The sequence below is a fragment of the Hemicordylus capensis genome, chromosome 3, assembly GCF_027244095.1.
Source record: "Hemicordylus capensis ecotype Gifberg chromosome 3, rHemCap1.1.pri, whole genome shotgun sequence".
Classification (NCBI taxonomy): domain Eukaryota; kingdom Metazoa; phylum Chordata; class Lepidosauria; order Squamata; family Cordylidae; genus Hemicordylus; species Hemicordylus capensis.
The window spans coordinates 17961274-17981924 of record NC_069659.1 but is presented as its reverse complement, the minus strand read 5'-3'; the positions used below and the strand labels follow the sequence as shown (position 1 = coordinate 17981924).

General features: G+C 45.8%; 1 long non-coding RNA gene across 3 annotated transcripts in view; it reads left to right on the top strand.

The window, feature by feature from the left end:
• The first annotated feature begins 7772 nt into the window (after positions 1 to 7772).
• The window catches only part of LOC128351846 (uncharacterized), a 127823-nt gene continuing 114944 nt past the window's right edge, over positions 7773 to 20651 (top strand). For all 3 annotated transcript variants that reach the window (XR_008320076.1, XR_008320077.1, XR_008320075.1), the window contains exons 1-2: positions 7773 to 7854; positions 12032 to 12200. This is a non-coding gene — a long non-coding RNA (uncharacterized LOC128351846). The remainder of the gene's footprint in view (positions 7855 to 12031; positions 12201 to 20651) is intronic.

Sequence of the window (20651 nt, the reverse complement as noted above, 5' to 3'; positions counted from 1 at the left end):
TCTCAGCCCTATCTTGGAGAAGCCAGGGAGGGAACTTGAAACCTTCTGCTCTTCCCATAGCGGCTCCATCCCCTGAAGGGAATATCTTGCAGTGCTCACACTTCTAGTCTCCCATTCAGATGCAACCAGGGCAGACCCTGCTTAGCTATGGGGACAAGTCATGCTTGCTACCACAAGACCAGCTCTCCTCTCAGCCTCCCTCCCTGGCCTTGCCGTGTCCTCCTTGCTGCTGATGAGCTGGCCAGCAGTTTCTGCTGCTATCGAGGTGAGAGCTGGGAGGGAAGCACCCGGAGCAGAGGGTGTGACCCTGGCTGTCCCTGTGCACAGAGACATATTGCAGGCCCTAGCAGTTGCAGGATCCCCGTAAGAGTTGGGTGGGCTACCAAATGTCAGGGGTGAATGGATGTTTTGTCCTCATTGCAACAATATCTCAGTGCACAGCACTTTATGAGTCACCATAGTGTTGACGGTTACTAGCTTTAAAAGAGCACTAAACAAATTTGTGGAAGAGAGGTTTATCACTGGCTATTATACCTGTACTTGTACAGTTGCATCCACTGCCTATATGTTCCCAAGCAAAATATAAAGACTTCTTCTACCAAGACCTCTTTATTACGCAAAGATAAAACACCATCCACTAGATGTTAACAGTGAAAAAGAAAAACGGTTCCAATGTCAACGTATCACCCTCAGTTGCTTACACAAATCAAATGTCTCAGCAGTTCTTAAATTCCTTTCTTGAGGTGAGCAGTAGGCAGTGGGGACGTGCGAACCGGCTTGAAGTCGAGCCGGTTCATCATTGAACTGGTTCAGCTTGAGGGTTCACCCTCAAGATGGACCGGGCCTGGTTTGGCTTGTCCTCAAGCAGAACTCACTGCCCGGCCCAGGTTTATCTTGCCCAGACCTTGGCACACAAATTGCCCATATGCATGCACGGGGGCCTTCAAAATGGCCACCGTGGTGGCCAGAACCTCAGGGGTATACTCGTGAGTCAAATGGGCTGTAACCCAAAATTTGGCTTTTAAAAAGCCAAATCTGGCAACAGAGCCGTGAGCTGGGAGAGGGCTGGGAAGGCCCCCAAATGGGCTGAGAAGGGTACACTTTCCCCTCCCTCTGCTTTCCCCCTGCTGGCACTCATTGCCCGTAAAAGCCTTTGGGGCGGCAGTGTACCTCCCTGCTGTCCTCCCCTGCCTCTGTTTTTTAACCCTGGACATAAATCAGGCTAGGAGGGGGGAAACTGAATTGTGTGTGAAGTGCTCTCTGAAATACCGCAATGACTTTGGGATAAATCTGGCCAATATGTGAAAGCCTGAGAAACACAGGTGCATCTTGAGGGTCTTTTAAAAAGCAGCCAGCAATGGAGAAACTCTTGTTTTGTCAGCGAGTGTGTTCAAAAGACTCCGAGGCAGCCACAAATAAGCCCCAGTCCTGAGTTGCCACCAAATGAGCTGGTGGCAAGAGTAACTGGACCTCCCCAGATGATTTTAAAAGGTGGCAGGGTTCATGGCAAAGGTTATTCACCTAGTTCCCCAACTGGGGTGGGAAGAGGAAAGCAGGTGAGCCACACTTTTGTCTCATTTACTTCCAAGCTCCTGCCCATATACCACCTGTTCCTGGTGGTGTCTCTGATGGGTTTTTTAAAATGTTTTTTATAATGTTTATGTTTTATGTCTTTGTATGATCAGGCAGATTTGACACTTTCAATGTTATGACTGTTAATATGTTTAGGGCTTATAATGGTAGAAAGTTGAAAGAAAGTCCCTATCTTAATTAAACAACATAACCTGAATCAGGCTATAGAGAGACAGACAGATAGGTAATATAGGGGATTGATGTGGATTGACGCAGTAGGAGAAGCATTCTTTCTAATGATGTCTGATGCTTTTTTAAAAAGTCATCCTCGACAGATGAATACAATAGTGAGTGAAAAAGGAGACCACCCATATGGATCGCATTGCAAAGAAATGTATGAAATGCCCAAGACTGCTGAATGTGTAAGCAATTATCCATCATCGTACTATATATGCATGGAGATGCATCCCAGATATTTCAAAACGAAACTGTTCCAACTCTAGTGAGAAAAATACTTCGACTCCATCCTTGATTTTGTGCTTGGCATTCAGGATCACTTCTAATATTTAGCACCTGGTTCAGTCCATATGGAATCCAACTTCATCCAGAATTCTTTTTTTCTAAGCAACAGCAGCATGTCAGTGACTTTCTGCATTAAATAGTACAGCGGGGTGACGCTAATAACACAGAGAATGTGTTATCAGTCTCTCTCTCACACACATAACACTAGAACCCGGGGTCATCCCATGAAATTGATCGCCAAGAAATTTAGGTCCAACAAACAGAAGTACCTTTTCACACAATGCATAATCAACTTGTGGAATTCTCTGCCACAAGATGTGGTGTTGGCTACTAGTTTGGATGGCTGTAAGAGGGGTTTGGATGACTTCATGGAGGAGAGGTCTATCAATGGCTACTAGTTGGAGGGCTACAGGCCACCTCCAGCCTCAGAGGCAGGATGACTCTGAGGACCAGTTGCAGGGGAGTAACAGCAGGAAAGTGGGCATGCCCTCAACTCCTGCCTGTAGGCTTCCAGTGGCATCTGGTGGGCAACTCTGTGAAACAGGATACTAGACTAGATTGGCCTTGGGCCTGATCCAGCAGGGCTGTTCTTATGTTCTTAAAAAAACAACCACACACACACACACACACACACACACACACACACACCCCTTTTAAAGGTAAATTATGATCAGGGATATGTCTTTTTTAATGGGAGATGCCTGTCTGTTAACATAATGCTAGTTAGTTCTGAGATGTAGTTATATAATTGAAATGGGGCAGAGAATTGCATTGGATTTTTGGAAATCACAATGACATGGGAAACCTGTGGGCAGATAAGATTTTTAAAAAGTGATCCCTAATCCTTCAAGGACTTGCTGTCTGACACACCTAAAAAGAAAGCAATGAAAAGAAATTGAAGGGGGAAAACTGATTAGGAGAACAACTTTAGAGGGATAGATGTGTCATTCTGTAGCAGCAGACACAATAAAGAATCTTATGGCAGGCACTCTAAAGGCTTACACATTTGTTGAAAGCTTACATTACCAGGAATTGGTCGGTCTTTAAGGTGCCACAAAACTCTTTACTGGTTCAAAGAAATAAAGTGGCTGAAAGGGAGGGCCAAATCCTGATTATCTTGGGGGGACCCAAGCATTTCAAAGTCCTAGAGGTGGTTCACATGATCAATTCTTCTGGGCCAGGGAGAGCTGGTGGGGGAAGGCAGGAGCTTTTCCTGTCTCCCCCCAACATGATCTGAAGCCTGACCATGGCTCCAGCACTCACACGCCCACATGTGTGCCAGGGTGGTGAGCGGCGTGGGGAGGGAGATGTGGAGGGAAGGATGCTCAGCCTCCAGGAAGTCCACAATGCACCATATGAGCAGCATGATGCATTGCACTTCCTCCCCCTCCTCCTCCTTCTTTCTCCTCCTCCTCCTTCTGCCTGTCTCTATGGACGCTTGGGTTGCCAGCAGCCTGAGCATTCACACAACTGGACAGTAAGGGAGTGAGCCCTCCTTCCTCACTTTTAGCCCGGGTTTAAAACTTAGGATACCTGGCTGAGGACCGCCAGGATCAAGACGAATCCCGATAACCAGTTCTACCCAGGTAGGACGGAGCTAGCCCAGGTACAGCTGGTCATGAGAACAACCTCCTGGAATTCTAGTCCTCACCTGGGTATGGGTATGTAGTTAGTTACATAGGATGCTGCCTTATACTGGCCAACATCCTAATTAATGCTGTGGTGCATGGGCAATGATGCTGCACTAGCCCAAGACTGCCGTGCTAGTACTCAGGCTGGAGCTTGCATTCTAGACTGGTGTCGCACTTGCACAAACAGGTCTGCCCTTAGGGAACAAGGTGCCTAACCTTGGGCACACTGCCTGCGTTTTGCCCTTTGCAGAATAGTGCAATTCCAAAAATGCCTGTGATTTTGTGGTCTTCTTGCACTAGCCCAACTTTGCTTGCAGTCACGATGTTGGCCACTGAGTCAGATTGTTGGGCCATCTAGCTCAGTCTTGTCTACTCTGACTGGCAGCCACTCTCCAAGGTTTCAGGCAGGAGTCTCTCACAGCATATGCTCTTCCACTGAGCTATGGAAGTTCAGTCCACAGTTCCCTCCAGTTCACATGCTATTGCTTCTAAGCGAACAGTTTAGGGCAGGGCTGCAGAACTTCGGCCCTCCTGCAGATGATGGACTACAACTCCCATCCTCCCTGACCATTGGCCACTGTGACTGGGGGATGATGGGACTTGTAGTCTAAATACCGCGGCAAGGCCAGCGTTGTCCAGCCCTGGTTGAGGGGATTCCAGTCTTAGTTTTTGTTTTGATGGTCACTGGATTCGATTATTTGAACGAGAGATTAGATAAATTCATGAATGGTGGGTTTAGAACTATTCACCATGGAAAGTCAAAGGAGCCTCCAGGCTCAGAAACAGTGTTTCTGATTACTACTTGCAGGGGTAGGAGACAAACACCAAAGGAGGGCTGTTGCGTTCATGATCTACTTGTGCACTTTGCAGAAGCATCTACAGCAGGTGCAGGATTAGCTTGCTCTTTGCTCCGATGTTTTGCTTCTGCTCTTAGGATTTCAAAAATCCTTGTACCCAGCTAAGGACAGAGACCAGTGCATCAGCAGATGGAACCAAGGTAGAGTCTGGCCAATCAGAGCTGGAGCCCTGCACAGAAAAACCTGGAATGGATGAAAGAAAGAAAACGGCAGTCGTTTCTTCCTGGCATGTTCATTTTCTTTGTGCAAGAAAACTTTATCTATCTGGAGAGCATTCAATCATATTTTTAAAGCACCTTTTCCTACTTCTGGTCCGCTCAGTGCAATAAACTGAATTGAATTGAAAACTACAGTCTTATTTTACCCTTAGGGTGGTATACAAGGCCCCTACTGTTATGCTCATATAACCTGGAGGTTTTGCAGGCAGGGCTTTCCCCCTGAATCCACTCCTGATTGGAGTGTGCCAGTCCACATATTCACTGGATTTAACCCAAACTCCCTGCGGGCTATCAGGGACCAGGACAGACAGGGCTTTGTTTTTCTCCAAAGGGAGGCTGTGAATTCTGGCTTAGCCTGTTATGTCCGGTTAAAAAATATCATCTATTTCCAGCAACTTTTGAAAAAAAAACTCAAGGGCTTCTGCTTTCTCAAAGGTGTTGATGGAGATGCTGATGGCTATGTGAAGGAAGTGCTGATGACTATGTGAATGGTCCATCTAATCCCTCAAATTAAAATGCTGCAAAGCAGATTCACTCCTTCTTCAGAGACATGTGTGAAAAACCTCCTGGTGAAAAAGGTTAGGCTGAAAAGTCATGGCCAGACCAAGCTCACTTCTTAAGTTTGTGGCTGAGTGGGAACTTAAACCTGGAGTGGTTTCCTACATTGAACAAAGGGATGGACTTGTAGGCCTCCAAGGTAAGGCTGCCATATTCTGGCTTTCCAAATCTGGGTGCGTAATTTGCATATTATGTAAATTGGCTTGAAAATATTTTTTTGAGCACAATAGTGACTGCACATTTTGCTCCATAACTCCATTCCTACAAGGGCTAGAGCTTAGCTTAAAAAAAAAATTAATGAATGAAAGCAGAAATCTGGGCGAATCTGGGTGGGCTAAACAATCTGGGTGAGATGCTTAAAATCTGGGTGAAACCCAGAATTTTGGGGGGCATGGCAACTCTACTCCAAGGTCCCTTCCAGCTCTAATGTTCTCTGATTCTGTGGATCTCTTCAGTCCGTCCAATATTCTAAAAGGTGATGGCTCTCAATCACCGCCACCTACTGTCTACAACTGGTACAGCAGCGTAGGTCTACCAGCTCATCTACTTGATTGTGGGAACCAGACCTGTGTCTATAAACTTGCTGCCGGGAAGCTACTGGTTGAGGTCTTCCAGATCCAGTTCCTGGAAATCATGCAAGTGCCTCTTTCTTTGGATTTTTCCACAGAGCATAGTCCTGATGTTGAAGGTGGCCGGGGGTGGGGAGGAGCTGCCTTTAATTTTCTCCCATCATCTCTCCCTCAGCTACCTATTCTGGCAAACTGAGCTGAATCCAGATCTGTTTTTCAATAGTCATTCCAAAGAGATTACATCTTATTTCTCATGTCCTCGATTCACAGCAATGTTCTGAGGAATAATTAATCTGCTCCCATCCCAGAAGAATTGGCCATAGTCCTCAATAGGTTAGTAATGGAGTTCCTAATTTCCATCTACATCAGAGGGAAGATGCAGCAAGAATGGAGGGAAATGCCAGTCAAAGAAGATGTATAGGTTTCTTTTTTCCTTCATTTGGTTTTTATTCCACCACTAAGAGGACATCTGTCTCTTAGCATAAAAGTCTTCAAGATGTTGTACACCAGAGTGGCTCCTTTCTTGTAACTTGTTAGAAGTGAAAAAAACAGCGTATTGATCTTGGTTTTGTTCTGTTCATAGACTATCAGCCTGTGCATTTTTCTTACTGCCAATTGTTAAAGAAAAGAAAGATCTGATGATTTGGAGACTAAAGAGACGGGGGGGGAGGGGGCGAGAATAGAAAACATAAAATGCTAAATACTTTCTGTAGCTGGAGGACGTGGTACCAAGACTTCTCAAGGCACTCTGCATCCCTAAGGCTGTTGAGAGCGAGTGTTAATGCACTCTTTTGAAATAGATGACATTAAGGAAAGGGCAGACTGGGATTATGGGTGCTCATGTTTGTTGCTTGGTTGTTTCTTTCATTTTCTTTTGTATTTTGTTATTACTGTTCATGTCAGAGTTGTTTTCGATGGCTGACATCCTGACAAATGAAGCACTGGTATAGAAAAAGTGCTTCTGAAGGGTTCCAGGCAAACACTGCACTGCTGCTAGAGGTGGGGGAGAGAGGGAGGGGGGGAGGGAGGGAGGGAGATGCTGGGTTCAGACATAATGGGGAACTGGAGGCAGAGCAGTAGGGATCTGCACGAACCAGTTCAGAGGCCATGTTGGAGGCCTCCGAACTGGTTCGGAACTGGACCGGTCTGGCGGTTCGGCACTGAGGAAGGGTCTACCTTTAAGGGCGGGGGGTAGTACTTACCCCTCCCGCCGCTCTTCCCCCTCCGGTGCTACATTTAGGCTTGTAGTTTTGGGGGTGGCAGCTTTCCTCCCTGCCGCCCCTGCCCCCGTTGTTGTCCGGAAGTTGGAAAAATACGAGCACACATGTGCCGGTCGCGGCGCGCATGCGCACGGCGGCAACAGGCATGCGTGCTCGTATTTTTGCAACTTCCGGGCAATGACGGGGGCAGGGGCGGCAGGGAGGAATGCTGCCGCCCCCAAAACTACAAGCCTAAATGTAGCCCAGGAGGAGGAAGAGCGGCGGGAGGGGTAAGTACTACCCCCCCGCCCTTAAAGGTAGACCCCCCCTCAGTGCCGAACCGCACCACAGTGGTTCCGTGCACACCACTACAGAGCAGCCAGAGGTTCTCAAACCTGAACGTCTGAATGTAGGAAACTGCAGTTGGGACCCTAACTCAACACGAGGGTTCACTCACCAAACTCGAAATTGAACCCTTGGTTTGTAGTGAGGTTTGATGCCTGAGCCTCCAGCTTGCAACTGTCTCATTTGTGTCTGAATTCAGTAATGGAGGCAGCCTTCCTCAGGACCGGAGTTAAGGGAAAGAAGCTCCTCCCTCTCTCCATCCTGATTGGCTGCTGTGGCTGTCCATCAATAAAAGGAGGAAGCCCAGCAGCCAGATCCCCCTCCTCTCTTCAGTCTCTCAGACTGAAGAGAGAAGGCCAGAACTTAAGTCTGAATTTGGACAGGTAAGCGCACAGGGTACGGGGAGCAGAACAACAGATCCATTGGACCCTTGGTTCTGTATTACATCTGAACTGGGTCAGAGAGAAAGAGAGAGAGAGAATTTCAGTGACCCCGCCTTCCTCTGAAAGCTCTTTGTCACTTGAAAAAATATATCCCTTAGGGCTGTGCAGCCTGAGAACCTGAAAAATTATCGGATCTCACATGATACAGTCTGATCTTGCACTGAAAATGTTGGAATCAGAAAGAGGGCCCTTTTAAAATGTATAGGGTCAGATTTCTGATTGAAATTGCCATCTGTTGTCAGATTTCCCTTAGGGATCAATGGGAAACTTTTTTAAACAAATAAACCTCCAGAATGGCTGTGCTTAAAGCTCTGAAACTTCATATGGTTGTTGTATGTGATTATATCATTAAGTGTGTGGAATTTCATAGACATCAGTCCAAACCCATTGATTTTTAATTGATTTTTTAAAAAAGTTTAAAAAACCTTTTTAAAGTGCTGTAACTGTAGCAGAAAATTACAGCAGATACAGGAATTGAAGCCCTCACTCTTCCCATCACCACCCTTTATTTGGAGGAAATTGTTCCTTGCCTTCAAAGAAAAAGAATAGTACCCCCTTTTTAGTGCCTCATGTTATAGTTCTGGAATGGATGAGTAGAAAGTTCTCAAACGTCTCGTGGCGGTAGTACATGATGATAGCATTAAGTCTGTGGACTTCCCAAGAGATTGAAACACCTGTTAATTTTTAAAGTTTTTTAAAAACTTTTTTAAAAGTTTATATTTGACATTTCCAACAGAAATATGCAAAAATAGAGATTTAATCCCAGCATTTCCAGTACAATAGACTGTTTAAACAGTTGTGCTGGGATAATTCCAATATTTCCCAACATAGCCAATGCTGGGTAGAACAGCACTGTTGTTCCAACACAACTGCACAGCTCTAGTGCAAAGTGCTTCCTGGAGAGGAGAGCTGGTCTTGTGGTAGCAAGCATGACTTGTCCCCTTAGCTAAGCAGGGTTCACCCTGGTTGCATATGAATGGGAGACTAGAAGTGTGAGCACTGTAAGATATTCTCCTTAGGGAATGGAGCCGCTCTGGGAAGAGCAGAAGGTTTCGAGTTCCCTCCCTGGCTTCTCCAAAATAGGGCTGAGAGAGATTCCTGCCTGCAGCCTTGGAGAAGCTGCTGCCTGTCTGTGAAGACAATACTGAGCTAGATAGACCAATGGTCTGACTCAGTATATGACAGCTTCCTATGTTCCTATGAAAGGGGGTTGTTGAAATTTATTCCCACCATCACTGGGCCAGCAGTAGAGCTGAGTTAACTGAACATCTCAGAAGCACCACTGCTTCTGCCATTGCATCAGTGTTTCTTTACACACTTACCTGCATACCTTTTTTCATAATGAGGAAGGGAGAGATGGGGGCTTGCTGTAGCATGGCACAGTGGTGAACACTTTTAAAAACATTTGAATTGTATTTTAACAGCCATCATTTCCTCCACAATTCTGTGGACATTGTCTCATTCCAGGGCATTCTTTTTTTTCTTCCCATGCTGCTTTTTATCTTGAAGTCTATCTGCTGCACTTGTTTTTATGGTGTTATTGATTATTTTATTTGTATTCTCCCTTAACTGAATTGGTTTAGAAACTGCCTTGGGGGCTTTTTCTGTAAGGCAAAATGCAGGATATAAAGTGCTTAAAACAAAAACAAACAAACATGAGTTGGTAAATTCATACAGGGTAGGTCTCTTATCTAAATCCATGGCTTAAAAGGTCATTCCTGGGATCCATTGAATAATGCCTTTGTTGTGTGGGAACTATTAATGGTTCCCAGGAGTGAGACGGTACCAGAGAGCGGGCAGGAAGCTACTGATGGCCATTATTCCATCCCCTACTTTTTTACCCACAACATGCCAGAATGAGGACAGGGAGTACTGCTGTCATTCTGTCTTGGCTTCATGATGATATCTGAAGCCAAATCAGAGTGACGGCATCCCTCACTCACTTCCTCTGAATACAAAATAGAGAACAAAATGGCTTCCAATTTCAGGAAAGAGCACAATTGCCATCGTTGCTGGGAGCTGATTATGTGGTAACATTTTCCTGAGTAAATTGGTAGCTTTCCAAATAACACTTATATAAAGCAAATCACTGTTGGCAGCAAGGTGATAAGGTAACAGCCAGTAAGGTAGCAAAGCAGTTGGGCAGCCAAGCAGCAAGACACCTGGGTAAACTTAAATAAGGACCAGAAATCCTCCACTCTCCTTCTGGCCCTACTCAGCCTCATCTTTTGCAGTTGGGTTTGGTTCTCACTTTTGCTCTTGAAGTAACCCATCTGCCTCATGAGGAGACCCTTCTCATCTCTGTTGGTAAGCTGCCAAGGAAGCATTCCACTCATATTGCAATCGAACCAGGGCTCACCAGTGGTGGTGCTCCTGTTAACGAAACTGTTCCAGGCTGCTGGCTAAACACTCTAATCGGGCTTGAAATTGTTCTGGGGTGATGGCTAAACACTCCAGTCAGGCTTTTGGGCTAACGTGGGGAATCAGTGTGACTGTATGGAACAGCTCATTCCAGTATCATGTGCAATGTTCTGGTCTGGAAATGAAGAGAAGACAGAAATATGGCACAATCAGATTTATTTAGGGATAATAGGGGTATGGGAAAATAAAAAGATTGGTTAAGTAAGGGGAGGAAGCAATAAAATCTTAATTGACAGTATTAACTAGCGTCTCACACAGATGTGTTGCTTTTAGCTTGAAATCCGCATTGTCAATCAAATCAGCTTAAGGCTTTCCTTGAGAAAGGACCAAGTTGTAGCTTAAAGAGGACAGTGAAGGGAACAAGGAGATTTAAAGGGATAGGAAGTTAGTATTACCGATCCCAGTCCATTGGATGCACTTGCAGGATGGCATGTGCAGGTAGATTTCCTCATGGGGCAAAGCAGAAAGGCAGGAAAAGAGAAAGGCAAGTGATGCCGAGTTGCCACCTGCAAACTAGGGAACCAGGATAGCTTGGGGTTCCAGGATAGGTCCAGGGTCCTTCTCTGAGTTCTCTGTGTTGTTTTTCCTCCTTTGTTTTTTGATTTTCCTCCTCCTCGCCACGTGCTTGGGTCAGGAGTACAAATACGCAAAATCATGCCCTGGGGCAATGCAAAGGTCAGGCGCCCTGATTGTAGGGGCTGAAGTTCGTGTGTGACAAAGAAGTTCATGTTTGCATGAACCAATCAAGTGGGTGCCAGCTCTTCAAGAAACAAAAGATGGAAGGGCTGGTCTGTGTAGAGTACTGGATGGGTGAACACTATCTGAGAGAGAGAGAGAGAGAGAGAGAGAGAGAGAGAGAGAATATGATCCTGTGTCCTTGCCAGCTCATTCACATTGTGATAGGAGACTGTGTGTGTGTCATGCTTATCTGGGTAGTTGTAGGAGCAATTAGTGAGGCTGATCTCATTGAGAAGGGAGTTAGCTATTTTGATTGTGAAGGTCTCCTTGATCCTGGTTGGCTTGCAAGCTTGCGCCCTTCTTGTAGGAGAAGCCATGGGGGTCTCCCTTCAGTCACTTGTTGTTCTGACCTTGGGCAGTGTTTTCCCATGTTTGCTTGTGTCAAGCGACCAAATTGCATTGTTTGCCAAATATGGGCATGTGTAGAGTTCATATGAGCTCAGGTAGCCAAGATGGAGGTTGCAAGGCCACAACTCCAAATCCCATAGAGGTGCTGTTTGCAGCCCCAAGACAAGATGTCTCAGTAACACTCCAGAGGGTCTGGGAATCATGCATGTAGTTCCCTGGCACACTCTGGGTCCTTGGTCCCTGAAATATGGTGCTCCTGAAGGGGAACCTCACCTTGGTCTTCTATGGGGCCATGAGGGGTGGGGCCGAGCAATGGAGGACTTTCTGGCTCTGGGGAGCATCTGTCTGTGGGCTCTTTCTTTGAGGTCTCTCCAGATTCAAGAGGTCTCTGACAACACCTTCCCTCCCAGCAGTCATCAGGGACATAGTTTAGGCTAGCACAAAGGGCTTCCTGGGGAAGGGGAGGGCATCAAAAATTGCTGCTTTCCCATCGCACCAGTGCAGTTAGCTGGGAAGATTTTTTTAGGCTGCTCTCTCATGTGCACCAATGCATCCTTGCCCTGTCAATCAGCCATTTTAAAAAAAATCCTAACGTTTTCCCCTAATTTAGGCACATGTGCAAAATCCATTCGTAAATCCAAGAGTCCTGCTGGACTTCCACTGAAGTGCAATCAAAGCGATGTCAGAATTGTGAAACAATTATACAATAGAACAGAGGAAACCTATTCATCTCTCATCTGAAATAAAAGCAACGTGGCTCAATCTTTCATCCACATAAGGTGAGTTTCACCAGCTTGCCAGGTATCACTTATAACCCTCCAAATCCCAAGGTCCACTCTCCCACCTTTTAAATGACAAGATGCATTTGCTTGTGTGTGATACAGCCCATTAATAATAGAATTGCTATGTTCTTAATTAGCCACTCAGCTGATTTGCCTGATCACTTCCAGTGATGCTTAATGATACTTGGTTTCTTAACATGATGCAGGAACAGCTTAAAGTGAGTTTTACCTGTTCCTTACAGAACGTTTAATGGTTTCAACCTGTGCAGGGAGGAGTAGGGTGATTTGGGGCAACACTCCCTTCCTGGGGTGGCCCAAGGTATTGTGATGCCTGAGGTGAGATGTCGAGTGCTGCCTTGCCCCATGGAGGGAGGCCCCTTTCAGAAATGACTCCTGCAAGCTGGAAAGTGGTGCCGGGAGCAGAGAGAAGGGAAGGTTGGTAGAGACCTCTTCTCCTGCTTCTTGCAAGCTTTGCAAGGAGTATGAGGAGAGGAAGATGAGAACTCCCATAATGCACCGCATGAGTGCACAGTGCATTTGGGGGACTGTTTTGATGCCAGTCAGGTGGTTGCTGGTGCGTGGGTGCCACACACAGCTGTGTGGCACTGACAATCAGTTAGCTCGGGCTAATGGCATGTTTGCACCCTTAAGCCTGGCTAACAGCTGGGACTCCCTTGTGGGTTTGGTGCCATGCCGCCTCCGGGAGCCACGTGACTCCCGGACATTCTCATGCACAAGCAAAACTGGGCTGGGCTTCCTTAGCCTAGTTTTGCCTGCATGTGGGAACAGCCTTTATGTTTTAAACCCTTTTGTTTCTTACACTGCCACCACTAACTTGATTTGGGTTCCAAACACAGCCTTTAGTACCATGTCTGAAGATAATGTGAGGAGAAGGAAGCAGACTCAAATGAAAGTGTGTTTAGTTTTAAACCCAAAAAATATATATCTAAATAAACTTTATTCTTGTACAATAAGTTTCTGTGGTTTCTTAAAGCTCTACAGTCTTGGACCACATGCTTAGTGGTTGATGAAACGAGGTATGCACCTCAACCCTGGCAAGTTCATACACCAGCTGTTATGTTTAGGTTTATAACAAATACTCGGGTTCTTATTTAAGATTGTTTAAGCCCATAAACAGTGACTTTACCTTCAGGTTTCTGAGGTGACCTCAAGCTTTTCGTGACTGCCAGCCCTTCACTGGAAAAACAACCTCCCCTGGGCGTATAACCCATGTCTAACTACACACCTCCAGCAATTATATATGTTAGTCACACTTGATTGACCGAGGTCTAACCTGGTGTGTAAAACCTATCCACTTAACGTCCCAATTTCCAACCCTGAGTCCCTCCCTAGAGACCCTATCCTGAGCCTCTATCAAGAGACCTTAACTGTCCCTATCTGACTGTTTTTTAGTTAACGATCAACTCTATTTATAACCTCCTGTTCCCCCCATTCTAAAGCCTATTCCTTAAGAATTCCCCACTGAGGCAGTGCCCAGATCCAATTCTTCTTGATTGACAACTTCTACTTGCCAATCACCACAGGGACATCTTGCGGTCCTGCTAGCACCCCAGTAATCCGCTGCCTGAGGTGACTGCCTTGCCTTGCCTCATGAAAAGAATGCCCTGTCCCCTTCCATCTGCCACTTGCTGTGCTTCTCCAAAATATCCTCCTGAGGGTTGTGGTACAATTATAAAGAGTACAGCTCTTAGTTTGGATGTACACCACTGTTTCTATACTCATTCCAGTCATTCCGACCTCAGCTTATGCTTTGAGAAGAGCCAACTTCTAGACTTATATGTACATTCTTCTAGAAGGCTCCCTCCAATCAGGGGGGAGATACCCTCAAACTTGGCCCTCAAGATGTTGCTGGAGTAGGAACATAGGAAGCTGCCTTCTACTACTGGCCCATCTAACTCAATATTGTCTACACAGACTGGCAGCTTCCTCTCCAAGGTTACAGACAGGAGTCTCTCTCAGCCCTATCTTGGAGATGCCAGGGAGGAAACTTGGAATCTTCTACATCAGGGCTTCTCAACTTTGGCCCTCCTGCAGATGTTGGCCTACAACTCCCATAACCCCTGCTAACCTGGCAAAGAGGCACTTTTTAACATGGTGATTCTCTTTATTTAGCAGGGGGAGAGTAACTGGCCCCATCCACCCCCAGCACAGTACCTCCAGTACTGTTGCTGGTGTCTATCTTATGTTTCTTTTGAGATTGTGAGCCCTTTGGGGACACGGATCCATCTTATTTATTTATTATTTCTCTGTTTAAACTGCCCTGAGCCATTTTTGGAAGGGCGGTATAGAAATCGGATAGATAGATAGATAGATAATCCCTGGCTATTGGCCACTGTGGCTGGGGATTATGGGAGTTGTAGTCCAAAAACATTGGGGGGGCAAAGTTCAGGAGGCCTGTTCATCCCAGAGCAGCCCCATCACCCCAGAGGAATATCTTACAGTGCTCACATGGAGTCTCCCATTCAAATGCAAATCAGAGCATACACTACTTTGCAATGAACAAATTCATGAATGCTTCCAAAAGACCAACTCTCCCATCATTCGTTGTCACAATGACCATTGTGACAGGGAATGATGGAAGTTGTTGTCCAACAACATATGGGGACCAAGTTCAAGAACCCCCACTCTAAGGTAAGCTTGGATGTCACCAAGTAACTCTGTGATCTCTTAACAGCTGCATTTTCACTGCCATGTTCCTATCTGCCCTTTCTTTACCTGACTCCAACAATGCCCATCCATAAAATATATACTTAATCCATTACTGGCTTCTTCCTCCTCTCTTGTTTAGTTGGAATTGATCCCATTTCATGCTGACATTGTGGTTGATGCAGTAATTTACCATCTCTACTAGGCAATTTTCTGATAACTTCCTTGAGATATCTGAGGCTCCTAGCTTAAAATTCCAGGATTAGCACAAAATCATCAATAATTCCTTGCGAAATAACTGCAAACTTTAAAAAGTACCTGTAGCTTACATTAATACCAAGCCGATGATCCTGAGAGCCAGTGGGATTCTGTCTAAAGGGAACAGATTGTTTCATTGTCTCTTGAGCTGTACTGTTCATGTGCAGTTACAGCTACTTGATATTTCAGAATTCAATACTGAGAGGGCCTTTTCAGCTATGGCACCCCATTTGTGAAACTTTCTCTCCAGGGAAGCACACCTTCATCTCAACCCAGCAACATGTAAAGACCTTTTTATTTTCTCAGATCTTTAAAAATATCAGCTGAATTGTTTTAGCTCTCCCCTGCTGCTGCTGTGTTCTAGTATTTCCCTGTTGTAGCAGATTTAAGCCCAGCCTTTGTCTCAGAGCAAGCCCACAGTGAGGAATGAAAAATGCTGAATCATTCCCTCCATGTTTGCTCAACAAAGGCTGTTCCTTTAAAACTTAACGGTTCCTTGGTAGTTATATTGCTGCCACCAAACCCACTTTATAACAGAGTTTAATCCCTTCCTGTTATGGGCAAAATTCCAGGGAAAACTCTCCTTCTCTTTGCCAATGGAAAAATACAAAAACCCCTCCATGTGCAGCCTACATGTGAAGAGAACACTTGGTAGTGATTTGCTGAGAAATTAACATTCAGACATGTTTGGACCAAAATAAAACACCTCTTCCTGAGTTAAAAATCCACCCAGAGACAGGTAAAATACAAAGAACAAAAAGAGAAAAACTTTATTCAAAATACTACAGAATGCTTCAGTCTGAGGCACTCTCAGCTTTAAGCTACAGGTAAAAGTACCTCACCAAATGCATGGTATAGATTTCAGCCCCTGCAGTCATCCTGGTTGCTGCCATTGCCTGGCCAGCCAACCTGTTGTTCGCCTTACCTGGCTCCAGCTGAACACAAAAACAGTCTTCACTTCCTGCCACCAGGCCCTCTAGGTCCTGGTCACCGTGTGCTGTGTGGCTGATCACTAGGGGTCACTGCCTGTCAGTCAGGAGAGGGTTCACTTCCGTTTCACTCTTTAGGAGAGGGGAGGGCTGATCATTACTCCTGTTTATTCTTTTGGGGTTTTTTTTGGGGGGGGGTTGTATTTATGGATGGTTTTACTGTTCTGTTGTTTAAATTGTTTTTAAGGAATTGTATAATAGAATAACAATAAATCATCATCGTCATCTTTATTTGTTAGCTGCCCCATAACAAATTGTTCTATGGGCAGCTCAAAACACAGCATTAAAATATCAAGTAAAAGGTCGTCCGTGGCACACAAATATAAGAAAAAGCCCTTCTGGATTAATCATAGGTCCATCCCATCCAGCATCATGCTTCATGCAGTGACCAGCCGGGTGCATCTGGGACACCTGCAAGTGGAGGGTGGAGATAGCATCCTCCCCATCCTGTTGGTGTTCAGGGGCATGCCCCCCCCCCAGCTCTGACTCTACCTTCCCTCAAATCCACAAATGAATGAATGGCCAGCCATAATTAACATGTCCCATTAAGTTCAGTGTGACTACCCATGAGTCATTTAGCCCAAATGAAGAGAGTTCCATAGGAACATAGGAAGCTGCTGTCTACTGAGTCAGACCATTGGTCCATCAAGCTCAGTACTGTCTGCACTAGTTGGCAGAGGCTCTCCAAGGTTGCAGGCAGGAGTCTTTCCCAGTCCTACTTGGAGATGCCAGGGAGTGAACTGAGACCTTCTGTATGCAAAGCAGATGCTCTACCACTGAGCTATAGCCCCATTCCCATGTGAAACAGGGATGGATGGATGGCTCTTTCTGTTTCTTTATATGGAAACAAGTGTATGTAGCAGGTGATATTGCATCCAGGCATTTAGTTCAATTCTGCAGACCCCTTTCTGCCTTCTGGTTAGTTGCTGAACAAAAAGATCTCTGGATAACAAAATTAATATCATATTAGGGCATAAGTATGGAAGCAGGAGATAAAGGGCCCTCTTTTTGTTACTGAACAAAAGAAGAAAGAGGAGAGGTTTGAGAGGGAAATTACAGATTCCTGTGGGCTGCGAAGTATAATAGCAAGTTACTTCCTGGACTATAATTTATGGATCTGGTTCACTTCTGAAAATTGCACAGTGTCCTGCAAATATGGACTCATTAGTCACTGAGCTTAATTCTTTCTGCCAGCCTCAGTTCAAGGTAACACATCTCCTAAAGTTCACCAGTAGAGAATTTCAATCTAATTACACTTTTTGAAATTTGCTAAATCCCATTATTTTAAAAAATGCACACTTTCCACCAAATCCTGCCTTCCCGTTACTGAAGAATGGAATGGAGCCACTATTTCCATTACATGGAAGATGTTTTCCCTGCGGCTCGGTTGTTTGGTATCGACATCAAAAGATAACGCAAGGACCTGGGGAATGATTGATCGATTGTCTGCTCGTTCTCAGGCCAAGTCTGTGAGGGCAAAACCTCGGAGCTGCAGCTGCAAGTTGTCAGGGGATCACGGCTAAATCTTGCCTTTGCTGACTATCAATTAAGCACAGTCGGTCCTGATTTGTATGCTGCGGCTTCCATGGTCCCAGCCTCTCAGAAGCCTTGTAAAAGGGGGCAGAAGGCATCTGCTGGCAGCGGATAGATTATAGTTTCCTTTCCAGAGTCTGTTGCTAAAATGAAGTCATCACTGCTCCCAGAGTACTCATCCTACTAATGCATCTGGCCGGACGAGTTTGGCACAGTTTTGCAGTGCTCTCAAAACCTGCAACACCTGTCTGATGAATGGGGAAAAGAGGGTCTACAAGAGGGTGGGCATACCTGGCCCTCCAGCTGTTGTTGAACTACAACTCCCATCTTCCCCAGTTATAATCAATTGTGACTTTTGATGCTGGGAGGTGTAGCTCAAAAACGGCTGGAGGGCCAGGTTTTCCCACCACAATTCACAAGTATGGACCCACAAGAAAATATTTCAGTACTGTATATCCCTAGTGTGAAAAAAGGTGAATGCAATGAGTTTATTGTGTGACTGTGTGCATGTGCATATATACCATGATCAGCAGATTAACAGATTGAGTGTGCAGTTTCCCCCTCCCCTCCATTCCTTGGGAGAGTTCACACATATACCATTGCTTCCCTATTATTTTGGAGGGTTAAAGGGTTTAAATACATCAAACCCCTTCCCCCTCAGAAACAGAAAGATGTGAAATGGCTGGTGAGAAGAGTTTTAGACACCTTTTGCCCTCAGAAGCAGAAAGGATTGTGACAGTCTGAGGGAGTATTCTTCAAGCTGAGAAATGTCCCACTTTTTTTGTTTAAGCCCTCCTCCCCCTGCCACCCCTGGCTTGCCATTTAATTCTATAAGTTCTGTCCAGCTGTTGTCTGTTAACTAGCCTCTGAATCCCATGAACGTTCCACTCCACGAACAATGAATTAAATGAGTTAATTTGGGAAAGATTTATTTTGCCCCCTTAAGGTTTTTTCTTCAGCCTTTTTGAAACTGCTGCATCTGTGGGTTACCTTGAGTTTTTGAGTAACTCTCTCTTTCCCATAGGTGCTCCAGGTATGTGTTCATGACAACATTTCCAGTAGGGATGGGGCCGGACCGGTCCGGAGGCCATTAAAATAGCCTCTGGACCAGTCTGGACCTGGGCGGTCCGGTTCGGGTGGGGGGTCCCTTTAAGAGCAGCAGGAGGGTTAACTTACCCCTCCCGCCGCTTTCCCGCTCTGGCGCCTGTAATCCGTAGAGTAATTGGGGCGGCAGGACACCTCCCTGCCGCCCCTTCCCCGACATTGCTTGAAATCCCAGGAGTCCTTTGCGCGCGCGCACACGTCACAGAGACGAGCGCGCGCACGTCTCTGTGACGTGCGCGCGCACGCAAAGGACTCCTGGGATTTCAAGCAACGTCGGAGAAGGGGCGGCAGGGAGGTGTCCTGCCGCCCCAATTACTCTACGGATTACGGGCGCCAGAGTGGGAAAGCGGCGAGAGGGGCAAGTAAACCCTCCCGCTGCTCTTAAAGGGACCCACCCCACCCCAGTGCCGGACCACAGTTGGCGGTTCCGTGCACACCCCTAATTTCCAGCCCTTTTGGAAACAGACATAAGATGCTAGACACAATGGTTTTGCCACACCACTTTCAGATCTCTTCAGAACTGCAGTTTCTCTCCTGCCTGAGGATCTTTACAGACAGCAATAAGCTGCACACCTGCTCACAAGCTGCAAGTTCGGTTTACTCACTCTCCACACACTCCTGCTTCCATCTTCCTTCTTCCATCTTCCTACACAGGGCAATCTTATCCTGTGGCCACATGCAGAGCATGGCGCTTGCGTGGTGTGGTCATTAGAATGCTGGACTAGGACCAGAGAGACCCGAGTTCAAATGCCCATTCAGCCATGAAACTAGCTGGGTGACTCTGGGCCAGTCACTTCTCTCTCAGCCTAACCTACTTCACAGGGTTGTTGTGAGGAGAAACTCAAGTATGTAGTACTCCTTTCTGGGCTCCTTGGAGGAAGAGCAGGATATAAAATGCTAGTCTAAATAAGAAAATATTTAGCTAGATATACCAATGGTCTGACTTGGTGTACAGCAGCTTCCTATGTTGTTATCTTCCTATGGTATGTGGACCACCAGAATCTCTCCTGTTCTTCCTTTGCGGTCTAAGTACCTGGTCAACAATTAGTCTGAGAAGTCATTTTAAGATGCCAGTGAAGGATGGAGATCTTCTCAACCCCATTCCTTAAAGTGGTTTGGCAGCAAGCTCTGTCATCCCCAGACACCCTGTTCTCCATATATTCATTGTCTTTGACCTCCAACTGGAGGGCAAGTTAACATCTTTCACAGGCTACATTTAGCCCATTAGTCTCCAGTTGCTTTGGCTTTTCTCCAGATGTTGGACTACAGATCCCATCGTACATGAGTATTGGCTACTGTGGCTGGGGATGATGGGAACTGTAGTCCCCCCAAAAAAAGAATTGGGCAGCTGAAGTTGTGCAGCCCTACTCTAAAGCAAATTGTTCAGTGCTTCATGCACATAAATCCTTTTCACTCTCAATAGATTTCTATTAATTTTCACCAGCTGCCAATTTCTACTGTCTGAAATTACATTGATTATTCAGAAAGAGAGCAAACGAGAGCAAATGCTTCATCAGTCAGGGAAAATCACACAATCAAATGTCAGGAATTGTCAAATTAACGTAAGCCCCTACGGCCTTGGTAGAAAGATTGTTATTAAGAGGGATAGATTATACTAGTCCATTCTAAGGGCAAATGGCACACTTGTTTTGCAGCAAGACACTAACATGCATCGGGCACTCCCCCTGAATATGTAATCCAGAGCTGTAAAATTTATTGTCCCATCCTACAGACAAAAGGTGGCCAGGCATGTTACAGCACTACGGACAGCAACCCTGGACAAGTTGCTCTGGCTGCAATCAAAGGTAGCCTGAGCTCTGAAATACCTCTGTACTCTGGTTCCTCTTCCTGGACTTTGTCTCCCTTTCTGCAGGGTGGAAGCATTACCCGGACACCC